At 39.7% G+C, this 23,559-nt stretch overlaps 1 pseudogene; it reads right to left on the bottom strand.

The window, feature by feature from the left end:
- Positions 1 to 20,758: 20,758 nt before the first annotated feature.
- Positions 20,759 to 22,843, bottom strand: LOC101984199 (annotated as a pseudogene).
- Positions 22,844 to 23,559: the final 716 nt, after the last annotated feature.

The raw sequence follows: 23,559 nt of genomic DNA, 5'->3' as shown, positions 1-23,559 counted from the left end.
TGTCTCTCTGAGGCGTCTGCCCCCGAGAGGAGAGCTGTCGAGTCTCTGAGCTCACTTCCTCTTCCTCCCAGAGTTCTGTTCTGTTTACTCCTCCCATCTATGTTTTAACCTATCAGGGCAAGCAGCTTCTTTATTTAATTAACCAATGACCTTTCTCCATCACAGAACTTAAAACATCTTTTCAGATTAAACAATTTAAGCTTTCATGGTTTTTATCCTTATAAATTTTATAACTCTTACATTTCTTTTCTTAATTTGGCAACAAATAAATCTGAAAAACTATAAATATCCATTATTCAATCTCCATTAGAGACGTAAGAAGGATAAAATATTACTTGTATAAACAGAAAGTACAGAGAAAGCAACTTCCAAAACTAAGAAACAACAGAGACACCTTGCTGCCTGTACAGTCACCCCCAAGGTTCCTCTGTAATGTATGGGCAGCCATATTCAGCCTACAGGCCTAGAACATCTGATAGACTTTTCTGTGAAGCAGGAATTTTGAAGGACTAACCTACCCTGTCTTGGCAAAGTTCAGCAGTCACTTTCTTTTGTGTCCTGCTTATCCAATTTGGACAGCATGTTTTCATCAGTTGAGGCTGGGGAAGTTTCTTTACATAGTCACTAAGAAAACAAACCCCATATCAAGTTCCTTCAATGCCCATCATCTTTTCTGAAGTAAATTGGTACTGCCAGGAGCAATATGTCTCACTACCATGAAAACTCCTATGTTAAAAAAAATTTCAAATAGCATATTCTATAGGTCTTTAAGGTGTTTGAAGACCATCTATCTACCTAAAATGTTTCTTTGTAACTTTGAAAACATACATAATAATATACTACAAATCTGATTATTATAGATGACTACTAACCTGCATTTCTTAATTATTCATTACATTTTTAAATAAGCTGCATAAGTACAATACTATAAACAAGAGTAGTAACATACATTCAGTATTACAAAATAAATTTGTATCAATATACCAAAATCCATACCCATGTGAAATATTTGAGACTAGTTGTTCAAAAGTAGACTCAACCATTAACCCTTTGATCCCATCATTTCTATACTATATCCCTACTTTGTCCTTTCAGAAAGAGATCCTTAAATCCAATCTTCTTTGTTTAGCTTTCTTCCTGACCATGACCAATAGCAACTTGTAACCAAACACTCTAAACTATGACAAACATCCATAACCCACCAAATGACCAAAACCATCTACCCCACCTCTTTGGAATGTGGGTGCTCTGTTATATATACTCTCCTTTTGTCTGGGGGCACTGGCATCTTAAGGGTACCCTGAGAATATTGGGATAGTAGTCAAGTGCTAGGAGAGATAGCTGTATCATTTGTTGTCCACTCTCTGTGTAATTGGGAAAGTGGGAGGCTAATCTGAAGTCCTTGCTATAGTAGTCTATGGGGATGGACCATCTCAGTCAGTAGCCTTGAAGTTGTTCTGGATGCAGAACTCTGAGAAAACTGGAACAGAGACACTCTGATGCCACGGACCAGCTCAGGGGAGCCACTCAGACCGTGGGAGAAGCAGGGTCTTGGTAACAGGAAGGCACAAGTTCGGCAAATGACAGACAGACACAACACACAAGAGAGTGGTTGGAATCTGCTGCGATTTTACTGAATTCGTGTTTTCATTATATAGTATTCAAACAAAGAACAAATCAGAAGGTCATGTGTCATCAGTTGGCACAGTATGAAAGCTTCTTTTAGTCACATCAGCGATATTTAAGAAAAGTACATTATCAGGAACAGGTGTTAGACATAAAGCATCCTTAGAAGAGGAAATCTTGTCCTTGGGACTGTAAACCTCAGACAAGTGGTTTCATCTTATGAATAGAAAGTTTCTGTCTCATTATTGCTATCATGGCCTTTCCTCTTCCTAACCCTTTATTTCATCTAGTGACCAAATATACCTAATCAGTTCTCTGCACCTGTTGAACTATACTTTTTAGTACCTTCTTATGCAGCAGACATCATGGGGGTTGGGATCTAGCAAGCCTATCCATAAAGAGCATAATATAACAGTCTTTGTCCATCAACATTAACCCATCTATTCCCTTGCTCATCATACACCCTGTGTATGACAAAGGTTCTGCTGTAGTCTTATACATTCCCATACTATGCTTTCCTATACCAGAGCTGTTTCTGAGGAGAATGATCCTTGTCTTGTATATATATAAAATATCATTATTATAAAAGAGATTGTGCAAAGCTCATATCCCGCATAGCCAGCTAATCGAGAAACCCGTCTATGCCTCAGCTGTGGCTAATACCAGGCTGTCTGCCATTGACCTCCAGGAAGCCTAGTCCCATGGGACACGTAGCTCCCATCCGGCATAATGACATATGTCATGTCACACAGACGACACTGGAGTTGGTGTGGCACTCTGAGAGACTGGATTACCTGGGCCACCTATTTTCATTGGTTTCTGGTTCCCTTTCTTTGAAAATACACAAACTTTTAAAGGTCACATACATATTTGCATTAATACAAGTATGGAATGTGCAGTGTGTATAAGTCAGTTAAAGATAATGTTTTGTTCTATGTTTGAGCAGGTAAAAGGCATCTGTCAACTTTATAAGTCCATTTGAACTTCATAACCAACAGTAATATACATCTTTATCCATGCCATATAAAGCTATAGCACATAATAATAAGTAATGAGGGCTCTGTAGCCAACAAGATTTATCATGTCTCATTTCATCTCTGCGGTGTTCCAATGCAGAGGGATCAGTTTACAAATCATCTGCCCTGTAGTCTTTCTTGGATTCCTCTCTCATGTCTGTAGCCAAGATACTCAAGAGGTCTTCCCCAGACAAATCTGATCTCTGCTAACCTAAAAGAAGAAATCCGCAGCCTTTTCTTTCCTGTGGAAACAAAGAATAACCTCTTCCCCAACACATTTTTTACTTCCATTTTAAAATTAAGGCATTCCTAAACTATATAGGTTGGTTTAATTCAGCAGTCCCTTCCACAACCCAATGTCTCTCAGCAGCTATTGTCTGCTCATTAGTATTCAAAAAATTCAAAATTAACAAAGTACCATATAAGGTCCAAGCTCCCTGTATTATATTTCCCATCCTTACATAGATTATTCTTTTTATATTATTATTACATTACTTCTATCTTCAAAGACTTTATTTTATTATTTTTAAACTATTTTATGACTGTTTATGCTTTTTTCTTTTTTTCTTAAACACACCATAACCTGTTTGAAGGACTTTTCTATCTGCAACCTTTTCTATCTGTCTGAGCAAAACCTTAAACTGCCATGCAGCTTAGCTAATGGTGCATTGTCATTTCAAGCACAGGCAATGGCCTGGAGATGCATTGCTGTACCATGGCCCATATGAGAGGCTGAAAAATTAGGAAGCCACATTTGGCTCTGATTTTGTTTGCTTGAAATGTTTTTTTTAAAGCTTTTTCAGGTCTTATGTTGAAATATGTGCTCCCACATTAATTGTTAGTTGTAGACAGATTTTTGTTTGGGTCACCAGCTCACAAAAAATGACCCAGAGACTTATTATTAATTATGAAAGCTTGGCCTGTAGCTTATATTGGTCCCACTAGTTATTATAACTCAAATTAACCCATATCTTTTAGTCTACATTCTTTTCTTTGACTTGGTTCCCTTTACTCTGTATTGCCCATGCTCTTTCCTCTGCTTCTCCTCACATCTTCACCCTTCTTCTTCTGAGAATCCTCTGTGCCTGGAAATCCTGCCTAGTTATTGGCCATTCGAGTTTCTTTAAACTAAACCAATCAGAGTGACACATCTTCACAGTGTACAAAAAGATTATTCCACAGCAGCAATCCTTCTGTCTCAAGCTTCCAGAGAGCTAAGATCATAGGAGGATGTCACCATGCTTGGCTTGGCAGAATAATTTTTAGTCTATTTAAAGGATTCATAATATTGGCAATGTGGAATATTCCTATACACTGTGTGACTATATGTCACTGTGATTGGCTTAATAAAGAAGCTATCTAGTCAATAGCTGAACAGTTTAAGGTTAGGTGGGAGAGTCAAACTGAGAAGGCTGGGAGGAAGAAAGGCAAAGTCAGAAAATAGTGAGCAGATGCAGAGAGAAGCAAGATGGGCACGTCATACAGAGAAACAGTACCAAACCACGTGGAAAGGAATAGATAAGAAATATGCATTAATCTAAAATTTAAGAGTTATATTTTAATAAGTCTGAGCTATTGGCCAAGCATTTGCAATTAATATTAAGCCTCTGTGTGGTTACAAGGGAGCAGTTTACAGGACAGAAACTTCCACCAACATGACAAGATAAAGATGCAAAATTCAGATGAGAATGGATGTCTTCAGAAATGAATCCTGTGTTTAGAGTCTATATTTCAAGGTATGATTGATGGTCCTGAGAATCTAAGTAGTAATTCATTAAACCTAGTGAAGGTTAATTAACAGATGGTGACATAGAGAGCTACTATGCAATGCAGGGTAGGGTTAAAGGAATATCAGTTAACCTTCCTCACTCTGATGTGGATGTGGATATGATTAGCATGAATGAAAGCACATGGGCTTTTGCATGGACTGTAGGTCATCTTCTAATCCATTCAACCTCTGATATTGAACAGACATAATTCAGACTGTCGGTGACTCTCAGAATCTGAAAGACACAAGGGAGAATCCTTCTCCAGGGGCAAACAGCATTATCTTGGTTCTAACATGACTTCTACCAACATTTCTCCAAATATGTTGTCTAATATACAGGTAGAAGTGGACAGGCCAGAGGCAAAAGAATATGAATTATGATGATCAGGAATACACAAGAGAAAGAGAATAACAAGAAATGATACTAGAGTTATCAAACAGTTTGAAATAAAAATGTATGCCACATTTGGAGAATTGTTAGAGACAAGTGTAAGTTATATAAAAGATTCAAAGTTAGTCTCTATGCATCAAAAGTCTATATGTCAAGTCCGAAATTAAGTGGATAATCTCATAGCATTGGTATATAAAATTATCAATTCACTTACTTAACAGGAATATTCTGAAATATTCTTTCTGTGCAAGCTACAATTAGACTGGAAGGGAGATAGAAAAATAAGTTAGACACTGGAACTCTGCTATCAAGGAGTACATGGATTATAGCCACATTCATCACACAAATTATTTTAGTCAAAGAAGCTCTAACTGGAAATGCCTCAAGATTTTCTCTATGTTGTCTTCTAAATGGTTAAAAAAGGAGTAAATTGTGATGCTAAAATTATATGTTCCTAAATCAGTTCTGGAAGAGAGTTGCTAAAGATGGATGGATAGGAAAGAGACCATCATTACTATAGCTGAGACTCAAGACAGTGCTATTTTCTTCCAGGGAAGATTCTCATGTGTGTGGTGAGGACGAGAGGTGGTCACCTTAATCCTGAATGCCAAGAGAAGAGTTACAATCATTCATACCCCAGAACACAATGGTTTTGGTATAAGTACTGCGATCACTCAGTACTTCAGCTCAGCACCATCCTTCAACCCACATAAAAGGCATTAGAAACATGGTCCCAACTATATCTGAAGCTGTATTGATTTGGGGGCTGTGAAAGCAATATATTTCTTTTCAATTTCTTTAAAACAGGAAACTGCTGGGAAAATGCTCAAATAAAATAACCTAGTCTCGATACTGAAAGGATGGTTGAATTAAAGCATAAGTTACTTAACATCCAACATAAATATCCTTCCTAGCATTTGGAGCTTAGGAATGAACAGTTATTTCTCAGAATTATGAACTTCTCTTAGACACATTCATGAGCAAAGAGGCTGAGGCAAACCTCTCCTTCATATTCTTGTTATTTGTTCCAAATATACTACTGGCATGTTCTTTAGAAAGGAGCAGGGGTTGGGGGTAGGGATGTGACTCAGAGGCATGGCACTTTCTTAGCATGCATGAAAGCTTGTATTAAATTTACAGTATTATATAGAAAGCAAAAGGGGGACGGTGCCTAGAAAGAGTGAGCCTGAGCCCACAGTCTCTTCCCAGGGCCAGGGTGAGCATGCATGTCTCATTCATCTTCAGTTACTGGCCTGTAGTCAGACACTGAAGGATTTGGGAAATTACTACCAGAGAACTAGTCCCCAGTTCCTATGGCATGTCTGTGCTCACCGAGCACAATCAAGATGTATACACACAGAGATAACACCTATACAAGACTTCAGTACCTTATGACAAGTCCACTTCAGCCAGTAATGCTAGGTGATACTAGCTAGAATCAAAGTCTATATACTAGACTTATTTCAGAACTCCATGACTTGACATGGCTAGGTATAGGGATGCTAGTATATGACCAGTTTTAGGTTTTACCAGCCTAGAATTAAACTCTAAGGTGAAGTCCTAGGCTTGTGATTCAATCCTACCCCCATTCAGCAGGAACTGTGTACCATGCTATACTGCCTGATATCATAGTAGTGTTGGTAAAGGCAGAACCTTGTCCATGTAGACTGATATTAAACTAGATTTATCTCTTAATCTCACAACCACAACTTCAGGGGCACATGGAAGCCTATGCGAGAGTTGTCAGTGAGGCAGCTGATTTTGAGTCTGTTGTATTAAGAGTACAGGTTTTTGCCTGGTACAGCAGTTGACTTAGAACTCTGGTTGCAAACCTTGGCTCCTATGCTGCAAGCAATAACTGTAGTGCCCTGGATTGGGAAACGTGGTGTAGCAAGCCAGGCTACCAAAGCTCATGATTAGCTGGGTTGCACCTCATTCTTCCAGCTACAGGAGCCTGTATTATATATCAGGAGGGATGGGAGTTTTCCAGGTTCTCTTCAAGGATAGAAGATATGACACAGAGTGAAACCTGAGTCCACCCTTAACCTACAGTGCACAAGGCTAGGCCTAATTCTAGGGCTGGTCAGGAAATCTCTGAGCCTTGGCTTGTATCTGTGGTTTTCAAATTATACTGGATGCCTGTTCTTGCCATAATGGGCCTTAATGTGGGATTCCCCTCTATATACTGTGAATATGTTTTATTGTCATTGGTTAATAAAGAAGTTGCTTTCAGCCAGTGGCTTGGCAGAGTAAAGCCTGGCGGAAAATCCAAACAGAGATGTAGAGAGAAAGAAGGCAGAGTCAGGGAGACGCCATGTAGCTGCTGAAGGTGACAGATGCGCCAGAACCTTGCCGGTAAACCAGAAGCCTCTCGGTAAATATAAAATAGTAGGAATGGGTTAATTTAAGATGTAAGAGTTAGTTAATAGGAAGCCTAAGCTATTGGCCAAGCAGTATTGTAATTAATATAGTTTCTGTGTGATTATTTTGGGTCTGGGCAGCCAGGAAATAAACAAGCAGCCTCCATCTACAGGGCCTAGCACTGGGATTTGAGGCAAAGCCTTGTGTTAGATTTCCTTTACTGACCTTGGCAGTAAGAATCATGCACCACTCTTCTCTATCACTTAGCTTGGAGAAGGGGTGTTAGAGGCAGTTTCTCATTCTCACCAGTCTTAAGAAAATTCCAGATTCTTAGTCTACTCATGGGCTTTGGCCTAGCAGGGAGATATCTGGCTTTTCTCAGCATTGGATTTTATCTTGACAGGACAGTCCTGGGTTTCTAAGGCCTGAATTTATTCCTCCCTCTCTTCCTCAATAGGAATGTCTCTCTCTCTCTCTCTCTCTCTCTCTCTCTCTCTCTCTCTCTCTCTCTCTCTCTCTCTCCCTCCCTCCCTCCCTCCCTCCCTCGCCTTGGGCTGCTTGGAGTTAAAGTATGATATTTTTGTTTTGTTTAGTCAAGTGACAACAAGGATTGAACTCAAGGTAACATCCCTTAGACTTTTGGTTGGTTGATATGTTGCTATTACAAATACATAATACTACCAAATTGAATCCACAATGCCAATGGCTACTAAACTTCTGCAAGTAATAAAGCCAAAATTGAGTCACAAGAAAGAGGAGGAAGAGAAGGAAGAGAAGTAGAAGGAGGAGGAAGATGAGGGAAAGAAAGAGAAGTAGTAGAAGAAAGAGAAGGGGGAGGAGGAGGAGCAGAAGAAGAGAAGGAGAAAGATGTGATAATTGGGAAAAGAAAAGGGATTGGTGGGAGTAAAAGTCAGACAAAAAAGTTTGAGTATGATGAAAATAGATTATACATATACACAAAATATTTTACTAAGTACTTTTATAATGAATATATGCTTTAAAACATTTTAAAAGTTATTCCTGGGAACAGAACAAATAGTGTGGTGTCTTAATATCTTAATATATATGGTTAAGAATTGGGGATCTTATGCCAACTTTGCCAAGTATTCTCTCAAAATTATCTTACTTCAATTAAAATTGCAATACTTACTCTCTTCAACATGCTTAAACTAAAAGGAAATTTCGATCTGGCTATTTTCAATGGAAAATGTGCTATTTACCCAGTCTTTCTATTTTGATGTGAAAAAATGGTGAGAAATGTCAGATGCTTGTACCTAATAAAGGTTGCCCTCCTTTAAAATATCTGAAGAAGTCTTTCATTTCTACTTCTTAAAATTCAATATTGAATTTAAAGTACAGAAGAAATTCAACTTGATTAATATTTAAGAATATTATATAAGTAGTTCTATAAATAAAGAACATACATAGCCACAGAGAGATTCAGAAGGGTTCTAGTAAACAGATAAAACCATTACTAAGGGATAAGTTAAAGAGTATTAAGGTTGCAATTCACTCTGCCTCATCATGTTACTATCCGTGAATACATTTCTATATTGACCAATGCTGATCCCAAATGACCCTGCGGGGATGGTCATTCCTTCCTATCAAAGGTGATACAGTTTGCATTTGAGAAGTATTATAAGCTTCCAGGTGGTCATTTCGTAATATTCAATATTTAAAATTCACAGACTTTATAAAACATTCCTATGCTCTATTTTCATCCCCATGTGTTACTATGCAGATTTGTATGAATAAAGGGCATGAATGGGATCACTTCAGCAATATGAAAGGATTAAAAAGTGCTGCACTATCTTGTGCTAAATCCCTTAAAGGCAAGATGGGACTGCAGAAGTTCTGTAGATCTCCTGATCTTCAGGCATGAAAAGAAGCAGTTATATAATGACTGTTGTGCAAGAGTCTCCCCATCACTCAGACTTACCTATTTGAATGTTCCCCGTTTCTCACCCTCACAGAGATCCCCCAAAGGCAACAGCTGAGGCTGACCTATAAAGATATGGCTTATGAAATGTTCCAGTCTTGGATCTCCTTAAAAGAACACATTCATGGGTGAAGACTGGAGTGTATCCATTGGTCAGCAGGACCACTAATCCGTACTATAGCTTCCTCAGCCAAATGAAAGCACGGCTGCTATTTTGTGGACTTTAAAAACTAAAGAGAGCAGTTTGCATTATCCAGGCAGGTCTGATGTATACAGTCCTGAAGTAGAGAGGAGGGGAACAGGAGAATCGGAACCTAAGAGAAGGCATCATGAGAATAGCTCAACCAGCTCTTGCTAGCTTTAAAGTTTGAGGAAGAATCCCAGAACCAAAGAATGATAGTCATTTCTTAGCACTGTAAAAAGTACAGAAACAGTTTCTTCCTTAGAACCTCCAGAATCAACTCAGACTTGCATTCTTATTTTTGTATTGCTTTTCTGCTTCCTTTCAATTTAATGGCAATATCTTAATTTTTGCCCAGTGATACTTCATTGCAGACTTCTAACCTTTAAACCTGTAAGAAAATTCATGTTATTATTTAAAGCTCCTAATTTGTAGCAGTTTGCTTCTTTAGCAAATTAATGAGATTATGGAAATATTTTGGAGTACTTCATGATTTACTCTATGCTGACAGTATATTTATGCAAAGTTGGCATGGAGAACAATCTTCGCACAGTATTCATGCATCTTCTTCCATATCATACCCGGGCATACCATCAAGGCTAGCCAGTCTCTCCTATCCCAAGATGCCCCAAGTGCAAATGCCTGGGACCCATTAAGAGAACATTGGATCTGGGAAAGATCAAGAATTAGAATTTCTAAGAAAAAATTCTCTGAAGATACTGATGCTGCTGGTTAGGGGATACCACATCTGGATCCTCCTGGTGGAGCAGAAGAGAAAGGCAGATAAACAGATGCAATATTTTGTACAAAATATACTGTAACTCTTTAAGTACAAAATATATCCAGGACAACATACTAAATGAAGATTGCAGCCATTAGTATAGAGATATAAAAACAATGTAGGTGGTTGGGAAAAGGTTTGAAAAAGAAGTTTAAACAGGAAGGGGGACAGATAAGTCAAAAGATCTGTCTGGAAGAGGGCTACCTGTTGAAAAGGAAAATATACAACTGAAAGAAAGAATAATTGGAGGGAAATGAAGCCAGAGAGAGACAAAGACAGAGAGCACAGAGAATCTTTCTGCTCTAAGTACCTCAATGCGGTATTCCAAATGCTGGAGCTACCTGCTGATATCTATATACTGACATTCATATCAGAGGGTATATGTGGCAGCTGCATCGGACAGTGAAACTGGTTATGAGACTAGAAACCGAGAGGGTAGGAAGAAGTCTCCTCCAGAGATGTCATCAATGACTGCTCTATATAGTAAAAGAAATGGCCTGGATGGCTTAACTATGAGAAAAGTATACAAGTTACCAATTAACCTTTATAAGCCTTTACAATTAACTATAGGTAGTGGGGGAGGACTGTAGATATTGAAAGGGTGACTGCCAGGGTTCGAACTCACACATTTGGTTAGCTAATGGAGTCATTTACCAGGAGTCAAGGACCTATAAAAGAGTCCTTATTCGGAAGAAGTGATGGTTTCCCATTGTATGTAGATTCACAGTGTTTGCTTAAGGTGACTGGGTTATATATAAGGGAAGATGGTCAGATGATAACTGTAAAGATCTACTATTTTTCAGGACATCAAATCATAAAATGAAATTTAGTATTCAAGTGAAATAATGTTTGCCTACACCCCGAGACCCATGCCACAAGAGTGAGCCCACGCCTGACACTGCCTGGAAGGCTGGAACCCAGAGAATGACCTGGAGACCTAGAATAGAACTAATCATGATGGGAGAAAATAAAAATGTCAGTGTTATGATGCCCAACGATATTCTGCTAGACTCATAGATTGGTGCCTAACCCAAATGTCATCAGAAAAGCTTAATACAGCAACTGATGGAAATGGATCAAGAGACCCACAGTCAAACACTAGGCTGAGCTCAGGGAATCCTGTGAAAGAGAGGGAGGAAGGATTGCAGGAGGCAGAAGGGTTAAGGACATCAAAAGAAAATCTATGGATCAACTAACCTGGGCTCATAGGAGCTCACAGTGTCTGAACCAAAAACCAGAGAGCCTGAAGAGGACTGACCTTAGGCCCTCTGCATATATGTGACAGCTATGTAGCTTAGTCTTCTTATCAGACTCCTAAAAGTGGAGGCATGGGCTATCTCGGACTATTTTGCTGACTTCTGAGACTGTATTCCTTATTCTGGGTTGCCTTGCCCAGCCTTAATACAAGGGGAGGTGCTTAGTCCTACTACAACTTGATATGCCATGTTTTGTTGATATCCATATGAGGCCTGCCCCTTTCCAAACAGAAATGGAGGAGGAGTGGATGGAGGGAGCAGAGAGGAGGTATGAGAGGGAATGGGAGGAGAGGAGGGAGGAAAAACTGTCTTTGGGATATTGAATTAATAAAAAAATTGGAAAAATATCACTGAAATAAAGTCTTTATCAGATTAATATTGTAAAGCAGTGAATAATATCTTCTCTCTCTTCTCAGACCAAACATATGAACAATCCCTTTGAGAGGCAACAGAATTGGGAAAAGAGTAGACTAAGAAATGATTGAGCAATAACTTCTTCATAACAGAATACAATTAATGGCGTCTGTATTGCCTTAGGTAGATGTGCTTCTGCAAACCAGATGCTTGAGGTTAGCTGCTGCTTTAATCCTCTCGTCTACACATGGGCATGGCTTTGTGGATGTATCCTATATTTACCCTAAAGATGGAGCCAAGCATTAAATGTCGGCTACATATGGAATAAATTAGGGGTAATGTGTCCAATTTGAAGAGGTTAGATAGATATTTCACTAAGAAATTAAATAATTCACATATATTGACCTCTCATTAAACCATATCAAGTGATAGTCACATCTTAAATGCAATGAGTAATATATGAATAATATTGCTTTAAAAGTTAAATGTTTAAAGCTGGTCTTCTAATTTAATTCAAATGATTAATTTTAATAAGAGTTAATTTAAAAGGTGCATTCTTGAATTTTTTAGCAGAACACGATCTAAATGCATGTAAAATGTGTATAGAAAACATCACATACAGATGTGATATTTTATAGGTAATATTAACTTTGATTTATTTTAACCCATTTTGAATAAATATTTCATTTGATCAATGCTGCTCTTTTAAAACAATATGTGGAAACTACTTAAAGGGCTTTCCTTTTAAAAACTAAAAATATTTAGAGCATATTACAAACTGAAAATCAACATTAACATTATGCAACCATCTAAATAGATGTTTGCTCAAATATCTAAGTGCAACCAAATGTCATCCGACATGATAGCTTGGTGACAGACATACGGACTTACAAGAGCTAAGGGACTAATAGCTAGATCATATGTGATTAAAATACAACCAAGAAGGGTATCTAAGACTAAATAGGAGAAAGGTTTCAGAGCATCAATTTAGAAAGTTGCTTCACAGTGTCTTCTGCATATGACATGGTTATTGTGCCCATGAAATCACTGCAGCTATGATTGCCTGCATAAGACTGGAGCCTGTCAACATCCCATCATGAATTAAGGAGGATTTTATAAAGCTCTACACTTCCCCAGAATATACTAACAGTTAATGGTTGCTGGGAGTTAGAAGAGGGGACGTCATTTATTTTAACAGTTTAGCCACTGGTAAGGTGTCCGTGGTCCAATAAATAAACCCCATCCATGCGTATGTAAGCAAACATAATTAAAAGCACTGGGTCACCAAAAAAAACATGAAGATAGGATGGGGACTTGTTAAGAAGAAGAAATGAAGATAGGATGGGGGCTTGTTAAGGAGAAAGGGTACAGTGAGAGGGGGAGGGGAATGAGGAAGGGAAACAGTAGGTGAAAATGCCCAAAATATATCATATACATATATGGAATTGTTAAATAATAATTTTTTAATGCTGTTTCCAATTGTTGGGTCCCATGAAGGGATGAGGTTAAAAGGAGATTTTTGTATTCCAAGATAGTCAATGCTCACTTGACTCTCCTTAGATAAAAAGATAAAGAATATTCATCATAGTGACTATGGCTCCATGGGCTCCTGAAAATAGACCTATGAGTCCAGAGCATAGACTTTAATGCCTCAACTATGCACAAATGATCTCCACAAATATAGGTGGTCCAAACATAGCAATTCAGAAGAGAAAATGAATTGATACTTTATAAGCTGCTAGTGATACCATGGCTGTAGATAATACCAGTCATATAGGTGATGTCTGCCTAAGTGGAATCCTTTGTAATTTATTCAAGGTTGCTATATTGAAGGCTAAAGACCATTCTTATTTTATTATTAGTGAAAAATCTAATAAATTAATATATAAAGATAGCAAAACCTCAAGAAAAGGTTGAGTATTTTAAACCCTTTTGAGGATGATCTCTCTTCATGTCTAAACATTACATATTTGTAGTTCATTTGTAGTTCACCAATTCACATTAGAGGGAATATTAATCACACAAGGGAGCACTATGTGATTCTCTGCGGCAAGTAAAAGTTTAAAATTTGGCTTTTATCAAGCAGGTAGCGAATGTTGCACACAGCATCATGCCAAAATCCAACCTTAACTACTCAATGTTTCTATCATTGCTGTCAGAACCCATGCAGTGAGTTTTCAGTCAACTTTGGGTTGGGTTGATAGTTACTCTAGTTTTAACTGAGCACTGTCACCTGTCTTGTTCCTGTCAGACTACAGGACAGTGCTGAATATGGGGGAAAGAGTTCTCCTCAGTATACTGTCTCTCTTACAGCAAGGTAGGCCAAATTTCTTTTCAGGATGGCAGGAACCTCACAGATTTGCATAACATATTTCTGGGCTTCGAAAGTTCTACCACATTCTATTGGCTTAAAACAAAGCACGCAGCCATGTCACATTCAGAAAAGTGAGGAAATAGAACTTTGTACTCAGAGAACAGGATGTGTGAAGGGGTGAAAAATTAAGGTTCAACTTTGCAACCATTCTGCCACAAACATAATAGAAACATTACATCTACATCAAATATTAGGGGAAATGGTAATACAGCTGAGTAATGGTCAACTAAATAACTGGACCGCTTCCTGTCTATTATTTGTGATATATACCAAGAAAGGGCCCAGTTTTATCAACAGAAGAAGTTTTGCACCTGCACTTCACTGCAGCCAAATAGGAACTCCATCAATAGAACACTTTTACCCATCTGACCTTAAAAGATGCTTAAAATACGATTGAGCTCTTCCTATAAGAGATGAAATAGATCTACTGACTATTTTGTCAAAGAAAAATATGCATTGTTTCACTCAATATAACACTGTTGGAAGTGTTATGAGATGTGGCAAATTCTGAGACTTTCAGACTGATTCAGAAGCTAAAGCTTTGCCAAGAAAATTCTAATAAGTGAGACCTTTTCCCCCAAGGTATCCATTTAATGGCCAAATTATTTCTATTCTTTTGTTTTTGTAGATACAATTTAAGCAAGCTGTATTTTCCCATCTGGGACTCCAGAGCCATTTGACAATCAAGAGTAGTTGGACCGAGAGTTGGGAGGATGGCTCAGTGGGTAGGCACTTGCTGTGGAAAGTCAGACACCAATAATGCCATCTGTACTTCTAGTGCTCATCTGGCAGGATGGGGGCAGAAGCAGGAGAATTTTTGGAAGTCTGCAAGCCATTAGGCCTGGTATATGCAGCAGAATAAGAGACCCTGTTCCACAAAACAGTAGAAGGTAAGGCCAGCTCCTCTGACCTTCACATACAAGCTCACACTGTGGTATTGACATTCATGCACACAGGCATGAGTAAATCCAAACACAGGCACCATTTCAGATGCAAGAATAGTAGTAGTTTGGAACTTCTGACATCACAAAGAGACAGAAAGTCTCAGTAAAGCCTCTGTTCCTCTGCTGGCTCTTACAATCTTTCTGCCCCTCTTCTGAAATGATCTCCAAGTCTTAGGTACAAGAGTTACATTGCAGATGTAATATCACACAAACTAAGCAGGTTTAGGTAAAGGGCTGTTCCCATGGCCATTTAGACCCAGAGTTTCTAAAGGAGAAGGTCTGCTTCCTGTAGGACACATACTGCCCCTCACTAAAGGAAGCAGCCACAGCCATCTCACTTAGGTCTTGTTTCAGAGGAACTCCCAGAGGAATGAACTACTCAGCAGAGCTCAGCTGTAGCTACTGCCACTCTCTGGGCTCAGAAAGGAATAGAGGATTAATTGGAAGAGTGATGCATTTATCTTCATCACGGAAGCTGTGCAGAGAGTCAGATCAATGGGAGCAATTGCTACCAACCACAAAAGTGCCGAGGAAAGAATCAATTCTTAAAATCTTCAGTCAGCTCCAGAAGTTTAAGCCAGTTTCATAAAGTACTAATCAAGGAAAAGTGCTATTTACTTCTCCTTTCCTCCTCTGGTTCCTTGCACTTGAACACTGGAGAGCCAAGACCTCCATTTCATTAAGTAATGGCGAAGAAATGAAAAGCAAGTAGAAGAAGAGGTTGACCCCAACGTTCTGTTTAACCACTTCCACTAGTCACACATAGTTAGGGAAGCAGAGAAAGGCACTATCCCTGAATAAATCCCATATTCTGAGCATCGCATAGGACGGGGCATTTTAATTAACTGTCTGGAGGACTTTCTAGCTATCTCAGAGTATGGAGAAAAGCTATGAGATGCCCCCAGTTTTCACCTCAAGCAGAATGAAGTATTTAAATGGAGAAGAAAACAGCAGAAAACAAAATCGGCTTACAATTACACACCACTCTTCATTCTTCTCTAATGGACCAATACAAAAACACCTCTCATGGAGGAACAAAAATAAGAAAGCAAATAATGGCATGGTAATAGCTAGCAATAAAGCATAGAGGAAAACAAAGTCAGGAGTGAGACAAGGTGGTGTTTTATACAAAGTAGCCAGGGACAGCATTTGAAAAGATACATGAAGCAAGAGAGCCAGCTTTAGAAGGGTCTCTGGGAAGACAGTCAAAGTAGAAAATCCAAGAAGTACAAAAGTTCTGAGTCAGGAATGAGCTTGGCAATCTAAATGTGTGTGTGTGTGTGTGTGTGTGTGTCTGTGTGTGTCTGTGTGTGTCTGTGTGTGTCTGTGTGTCTGGTGTGTCTGTGTGTCTGTGTGTGTACATATACATATGTATATACACATATGTATGTATATATATATATGCATATGTCTCGAATTGAAAAGCTGGAAAGTGAATGTAGGTCAAGAGTCCAGAAAATTCATCAGGAGTCAAATCATAAACAATCATGAAAAAGGAACTGAACTCGAAATACAATTCAGAATTCAAGGGCTCATTTCTATTCTAAAATAATTTCCTTGGTTATTACTGCATAAAGAATGGATAATGGGCCACCAAGACTGGAAGCTAACTCAACTGGTGAGGCACTTGCTTCTACGTCGCCTAGAGGTGCTTACAGAAGGGGCAACCATTCCAAGTACAACTATCATGAATCTTATGGGAAGAAGGCAGATTCTCCAAGGGGTTTGTTCAGGATGGGACCAGGAACCACCACCTTATACACTGAACACCTTATAATCACACAGAGAACTTATGCTCAGCATGAGACTTACACTCTCCAAGAAATGAATATGCTTCCATCTATCCTCGGCTTTAACACATTTCTTTCACCATTAACAGCAGTCAGTGCAGGACTTAGCAGCTCAGACTTTTCTTTAGTTCTAACTTTAACTTGGGCTCAATTTTACTATTTATATCAAGTCATTTCCCTTTTCCTCAATCTCAACTCTTTTTATTATTTACACATTCAGCTCCTCGTTTGAAATAATTTAGCTGCAGGGGCTGGAGAGGTAGGTGAGTAGCTAAGAGTAGTAAGTGTTCTTGCAGGCGTTCTCAGTTCCCATGTTGGTGGTTCACAGTCACCTGTAACTCCAGTTCCTGAAGGTCAGACACCCTCTTCTGGCCTCCATGAAGATCAACACCCATGTGCATGTACTCCATATACAAAGACAGCTAATCAAAAATAAACACAAAATAAGTTTTCAAACAATTAATCTGTAGCCTCAGTAGTCTTTAACACAATGCACTATGCAGAAATTTAATTTGGACTTATATTCATTCAGCTTTCACGTCTTTTCTGGTATAAGACAAAAATTAACAGCATTTTCCTTTTAAAAAATATGAATAGCAATTTTATTTTTCTACTCAACACTGTCTTTCAGAGAGTAACTGGATGAGTCCATACCTGATACTATTTAATTACATATCTGTAGACTGTTTGCCCTCCCCTGAACTCTATATTCTGGCCTACAATTTAGGAATAAGATTTGGGCTTTACTGTAAGGAAAGCAAGATCTAGGGACTCCAGGTTCAGCACCTTTACAAGAGGCCAGACTGGTCCTTGGGACTTCAACATCCTCTTCCTTGAGCTCCATACTCTGACCCACAGCCCTGGCAGTTTTACTGTGGGTTAGGCTGGTCATAGGGACCCAAGCAACCCCTTCCCTGTGTTTCACACTCTGAGCCACAGCCCTGGCAACTTTACCAGAGGGCAGTCTTGTCCTAGGGATTTCAGGTAAAACACCACACACTGTTAACTAACACATCTAAAAGTCTGCTCAACAATCCCAGACTGCAGCCCCTCCCCTGGCCTCCATATTTTGGCCTACAACTGCAGAAGACGACTTTGGCTTTATGGGTAGGGCACGACAAAGCTAGAGACCTAAGATCCCCTAAACCCCACTAGACACACCTACTGAACCTGAAGACTCGCTAGTAACCAGAACCCTTGTCTACTGAGGCCAGAAAACTAAAGAGGAAACAGAAACAAAGGAACAAAACACAAACCCAACAAAGGCAAATGCAGGAATCAGCAAGTAGACGTATAATCATCACAAATACATGTGCCTAAACACTAGTGTAAGAACACAGTCAATAACAGAAAAGGCAATATGGCACCACCAGAACCCAACTATCCTACAACAGCAAGATCTGAACAATCCAACTCAGCTTAAACACAAGAAAAAGACCTTAAAAATAACTTTATAAAGATGACATGGATCTTTAAAAAGGAAATTTAAAAATTCCTAAAAGCAATTGAGGACAAGACAAACAAAAAATTGGAAGAAATCAATAAATCCTTTAAAGAATGCCAAGAAAGCCAAAAAAAATATTAAACAGGTGAAGGAAACAGTTCAAGGCCTGAAAATGGAAATAGAAGTAATAAAGAAAACATAAACTCACGGAATTCTAGAAATGGAAAATCTTGGTAAATGAACTGGAACTATAAATGCAGACATCACCAACAGAATATAAGAGATGGAGGAGAGAATATCAGGCATTGAAGATATGATAGAGGAAACAGATTCATCAGTCAAAAAATATTTAAAATTAAAAACTTCCTAACACAAAACACTCAGGAATTTTGAGACACTATGAAAAGACTAAAGCTAAGAATAATAGGAATAGAAGAAGGAGAAGAGTCACAGCTCAAAGGCCCAGAAATTATATTCAACAAAATCATAGAAGAAATTTTTCTAACCTAAAGAAGGACATGCTTATAAAGGTACAAGAAGCATACAGACTGCCAAAGTATCTGTAAAATAAATTCCCCATACCACACAATAATCAAAACACTAAACATACAGAATAAAGAAAGAATATTAAAGCTGCAAACTAAAAAGATCAAGTAACATATAAAGGCAGACCTATCAGAATTATACCCAACTTCTCTATGGAGACTTTAAAAGCTAAAAGGACCTGGAGAGATGTCATACATAGTCTGAAAGACCACAGATACCAGCCCAGGCTTCTTTACCCAGCAAAACTTTCAATCACCATAGATGAATAAAACATAATACTCCATGACAAAACCAGATTTAAACAATACCTATTTACAAACCGAGAGTTAAAGAAAGTACTACAAGGAAAACTCTAACCCAACCAAGTTAGTTACACCCACAAAAACACAGGCAATAGATAATCTCACAACAGCAAAACCCAAAAAAAGTGAAACACACACATAGACACACAAAACCACCACCAACAGAAAAATAACAGGAATTAACAATCATCACTGGTCATTCGTATCTTGTAATGTCAATGGACTCAAAATGTGTCATAAGCTAAGACAAAACTTTACAATGTTAAAAAAAATATTCCACAACAGACAATGGTCCTGATAATGATTTGGACTGCAGGGTACTATCTCAAGAGGTTGCAAAGGAGAAGAATTTTAGTATATTTCCTGGAGATTATTCCTATGATGTTTTGGTGAAGAAAGTAGCTGCCCTTTGCCCTTGTCTGAAGACTCTGCCTGAGGCTAAAGTGTTGTGTATTAATTCCATAAGCAAAGGAAATCTTAAAACAGCCTAGTATAGACTCTGTTGTGTAGTTGTTAGTGCTAACTCTGATGAAGATTTATAATGAAAAGGAGCAAGCTGAGCAAGGAAAAATATTTGAGGAGAAAAAGAGCACCAGAAAGTGGAACTAAATTCTGTGTTCAAGGAGATAAAAATATTAAAAAATGGAATAAGGGTGTAGTGACCTCTGGACAAGATTCTACTGAGCCAAGTTTCCAATCTGTGAAAAGGAACTAAAGAGAAGCTTAGAGCCAGTTGTGATGGGGCACACCCTTAATCCCAGCACTGGAAAGGCAAGAGGTTGTTGGAGTTTGAGGTCAGCCTGGTCTAGAGATCAGTTCTAGGACAGCCAAGCTTAGGCAGAGGAGGACAGAATCTGGTGAATACGTAATTGAATGAGGGGGGCGTGTTCAAGGCACAGTAAACAGCAGAATTTGGTAGATTCAGCCACAGGGTTATGGCTTTAAAGTTAAGGATAGAAGAAATGGGTTACAGAATTTGCCCCCAAGATTAGGGAAAACTGCTGAAACCAGGCATGTGTCAGGGATGTCCCTGAATGGAGGCCTAGCGAGGGCCTTGCATGAAGCTATGACTTTGAAGCCTGGATTGCCTTGGATAACCCACGATGTTAGAGATGCCAGAGCCATGGGATACCTGCCAAGGAAAGCTGCTAACAGGGAGTGGAACAAGCCCAAAAGAAAGAAATGTGTTGCAGTCAGCAAAGTTGAAAAGAGTTGAAGATCTAAAGAGCATTTTGACATCAGACATGGAGATACAGAGTTTGGAGTTTGCCCAGCTGGTTTTAAGTATTGCATTGGTCCAGTATTTTCTCACTATGCTGCCTTCCCTACATTTTGGAATGGTGATTCCTGTGTAAATCCCTTATATCCTGCACCATTATATGTTGGAAGTATGTGATCTGCTTTTTTATTTTATCAGGGAATATAGTTAAGAGATTGCATGAATCTCTGAAAAGACTTTGAATTTCAGACTTTTAAACATTGTTGAGATTGTGATAGACTTTGGAGACTTTGAAGTAGAACTAAATGCATTTTTGCATTGTGGTATTTTTTTTGGTGCCAATTTAAATATTTTTATTAGACATTCCACATTTTCCACCTGTTTTATTATAGACCTTGCATTTTCCACTTAGGATACAGTGCTTATAAAGTGCAATGCTTACTTCACTGTCTGTGTATACGTTCCATGTTCAAGTATTGAGAATGCCCAGTAAATTTATTGTAGCAGTTTGAATTTGAAACTGCCATGTAACTTGCTAAATTTGGGTCCTTCAAATATTTCCCTGTGGAACAATGCTACACCTCTACTTGGATTCACTTAATCCACCTCTTCAATGGTGGGCCCTGAAGAAGCACCACCAGATGGAGGAGCTCCTCCACCAGGGAAGCCGCCAGGCATTCCTCCAGGCATCCCACCAGCAGTCTGGTACAGCTTGGTAATAATAGGGTTGCAGACTTTCTCCAGTTCCTTCTGCTGGTGTTCAAATTCTTCCTTCTCTGCAGTCTGGTTCTTATCCAGCCAACTGATGATCTCGTTGCACTAGTCTAGGATCTTCTGTTTGTCCTCATCATTGATCTTTCCTTGAAGTTTCTCATCTTCAACTGTTGCTTTCATGTTGAAAGCGTAAGACTCCAGGGAATTCTTGGAGGAAACCTTATCTCTCTGCTTTTCATCTTTAGCTTTGTATTTCTTAGCTTCCTGAACCATGCGCTCAATATCCTCCTTGCTCAAGAGGCCCTTGTCATTGGTGATGGTGATCTTGTTCTCCTTGCCTGTGCTCTTATCTATAGCAGAAACATTGAGGATGCCATTGGCATCAATGTCAAAAGTGACTTCAATCTGGGGAACACCACGGGGTGCTGGAGGGATGCCTGTAAGTTCAAACTTTCCAAGCAGGTTGTTATCCTTGGTCATGGCTCGTTCACCTTCATACACCTGAATGAGCACACCCGGCTGGTTATCAGAGTAGGTGGTAAAAGTCTGAGTCTGCTTGGTAGGGATGGTGGTATTGCACTTGATGAGAATAGTCATGACTCCACCAGCAGTTTCAATACCACGGGAAAGAGGAGTGACATCCAAGAGCAGCAAATCCTGAACATTCTCAGACTTGTCTCCAGATAGAATAGCTGCCTGGACAGCTGCACCATAAGCAACAGCTTCATCAGGGTTGATGCTCTTGTTCAGCTCTTTTCCATTGAAGAAGTCCTGCAGAAGCTCTGAATCTTGGGGATTCTGGTAGAACCACCCACCAGGACAATATCATGGATCTGAGACTTGTCTAGTTTGGCATCTCGAAGAGCCTTTTCTACAGGGTCCAGAGTGCCCCGGAACAAGGCAGCATTTAATTCTTCAAATCTAGCACGTGTAATGGAGGTATAGAAGTCGATTCCCTCATAGAGAGAATCAATCTCAATAGTGGCCTGGGTGCTGGAGGAGAGGGTGCACTTTGCCGGTTTACAGGCAGTACGCAGACACCTGACAGCTCTCTTGCTCTCACTGATGTCCTTCTTGTGCTTTCGTTTAAACTCAGCAATGAAATGGTTGACCATCCTGTTGTCAAAGTCTTCTCCACCCAAGTGGGTGTCTCCAGCTGTTGATTTGACTACAAAAATTCCATCCTCAATCGTGAGGATGGACACATCAAAAGTACTACCTCCCAAGTCAAAGATCAGCACATTCCTTTCGGCTCCAACCTTCTTACCTAGCCCATAGGCAATAGCAGCAGCAGTCGGCTCATTGATAATTCGAAGGACATTGAGGCCAGCAATAGTTCCAGCATCTTTTGTTGCCTGCCGCTGAGAATCATTGAAGTAGGCTGGCACTGTGACCACAGCATTGGTAACCATCTTCCCCATATAAGCTTCTGCGATCTCCTTCATCTTAGTCAGAACCATAGAGGACACCTCCTCTGGGTGGAAGTTTCTGTCTCTCCTTTGTACTCTACTTGGACCTTGGGCCTGCCTGCATCGTTCATCACCATGAAGGGCCAGTGCTTCATGTCAGACTGTACAACGGCATCATCAAACCTACGTCCGATCAGACGTTTGGCATCAAAGACTGTGTTGGTGGGGCTCATTGCAACCTGATTCTTCGCAGCATCCCCAATCAATCGTTCCGTGTCAGTAAAAGCCACATAGCTTGGCATGGTTCAGTTACCCTGGTCATTGGCAATAATCTCCACCTTCCCGTGCTGGAAGACGCCCACACACGAGTAGGTAGTGCCAAGATCAATACCGACTGCAGGTCCCTTAGACATGGTTGCTCGTGTGTAGGCCCGGCTGTGCTGGTGAGGACACCGCACCGATTTTCCCCCAAAGCTGGCGCCGCGTTCAATGAGACCTGCATTGTGGTATTGTTACAAGCATATGGGGGCAGGGGAGTGGAATGTGGTAGTTTGAATGTAATTGGCCCCCATAATCTCATAGGGAATAGCACTATTAGGAGGTGTGTGTAGAGATGAGGCGAAGAGGCCTGCTTTTCGTCCCGTCTGACTCCCACATGGTTAGCTTAGCCTCAGAAATAATAACACAGAAACTGTATTCTTTTAAACACTGCCTGGCCCGTTAGTTCTAGCCTCTTATTGGCTAACTCTCACATCTTGATTAACCCATTTCTAATAATCTGTGTAGTACCACGAGGTGATGGCTTACCGGGAAAGATTCAGCATGTCTGACCTGGTGGCTGGCTCCATGGCAGCTGACCTGGAGAGGAGAGGCATGGCATCTGCCTCACTGCCTTCTTCCTCCCAGCATTATGTTCTGTCTTCCCCACCTACCTAATTTTCTGTCCTATCAAAGGGCCAAGGCAGTTTCTTTATTAACTGATGGAGGAAGGTCATTGGTTGAATAAATAAAGAAGCTGCTTGCCCTGATAGGTTAGAACGTAGGTGGGAGGAGTGAACGGAGCAGAACGCTGGGAGGAAGAGGAAGTGAGGTCAGAGACTCGACAGCTCTCCTCTTGGGGGCAGAGGCCTCAGAGAGACACGAT

This window comes from Microtus ochrogaster, chromosome X (assembly GCF_000317375.1).
Source record: "Microtus ochrogaster isolate Prairie Vole_2 chromosome X, MicOch1.0, whole genome shotgun sequence".
Lineage (NCBI taxonomy): Eukaryota > Metazoa > Chordata > Mammalia > Rodentia > Cricetidae > Microtus > Microtus ochrogaster.
The sequence above is the reverse complement of the archived record's forward strand: the minus strand, read 5'-3'. Positions and strand labels throughout refer to the sequence as shown.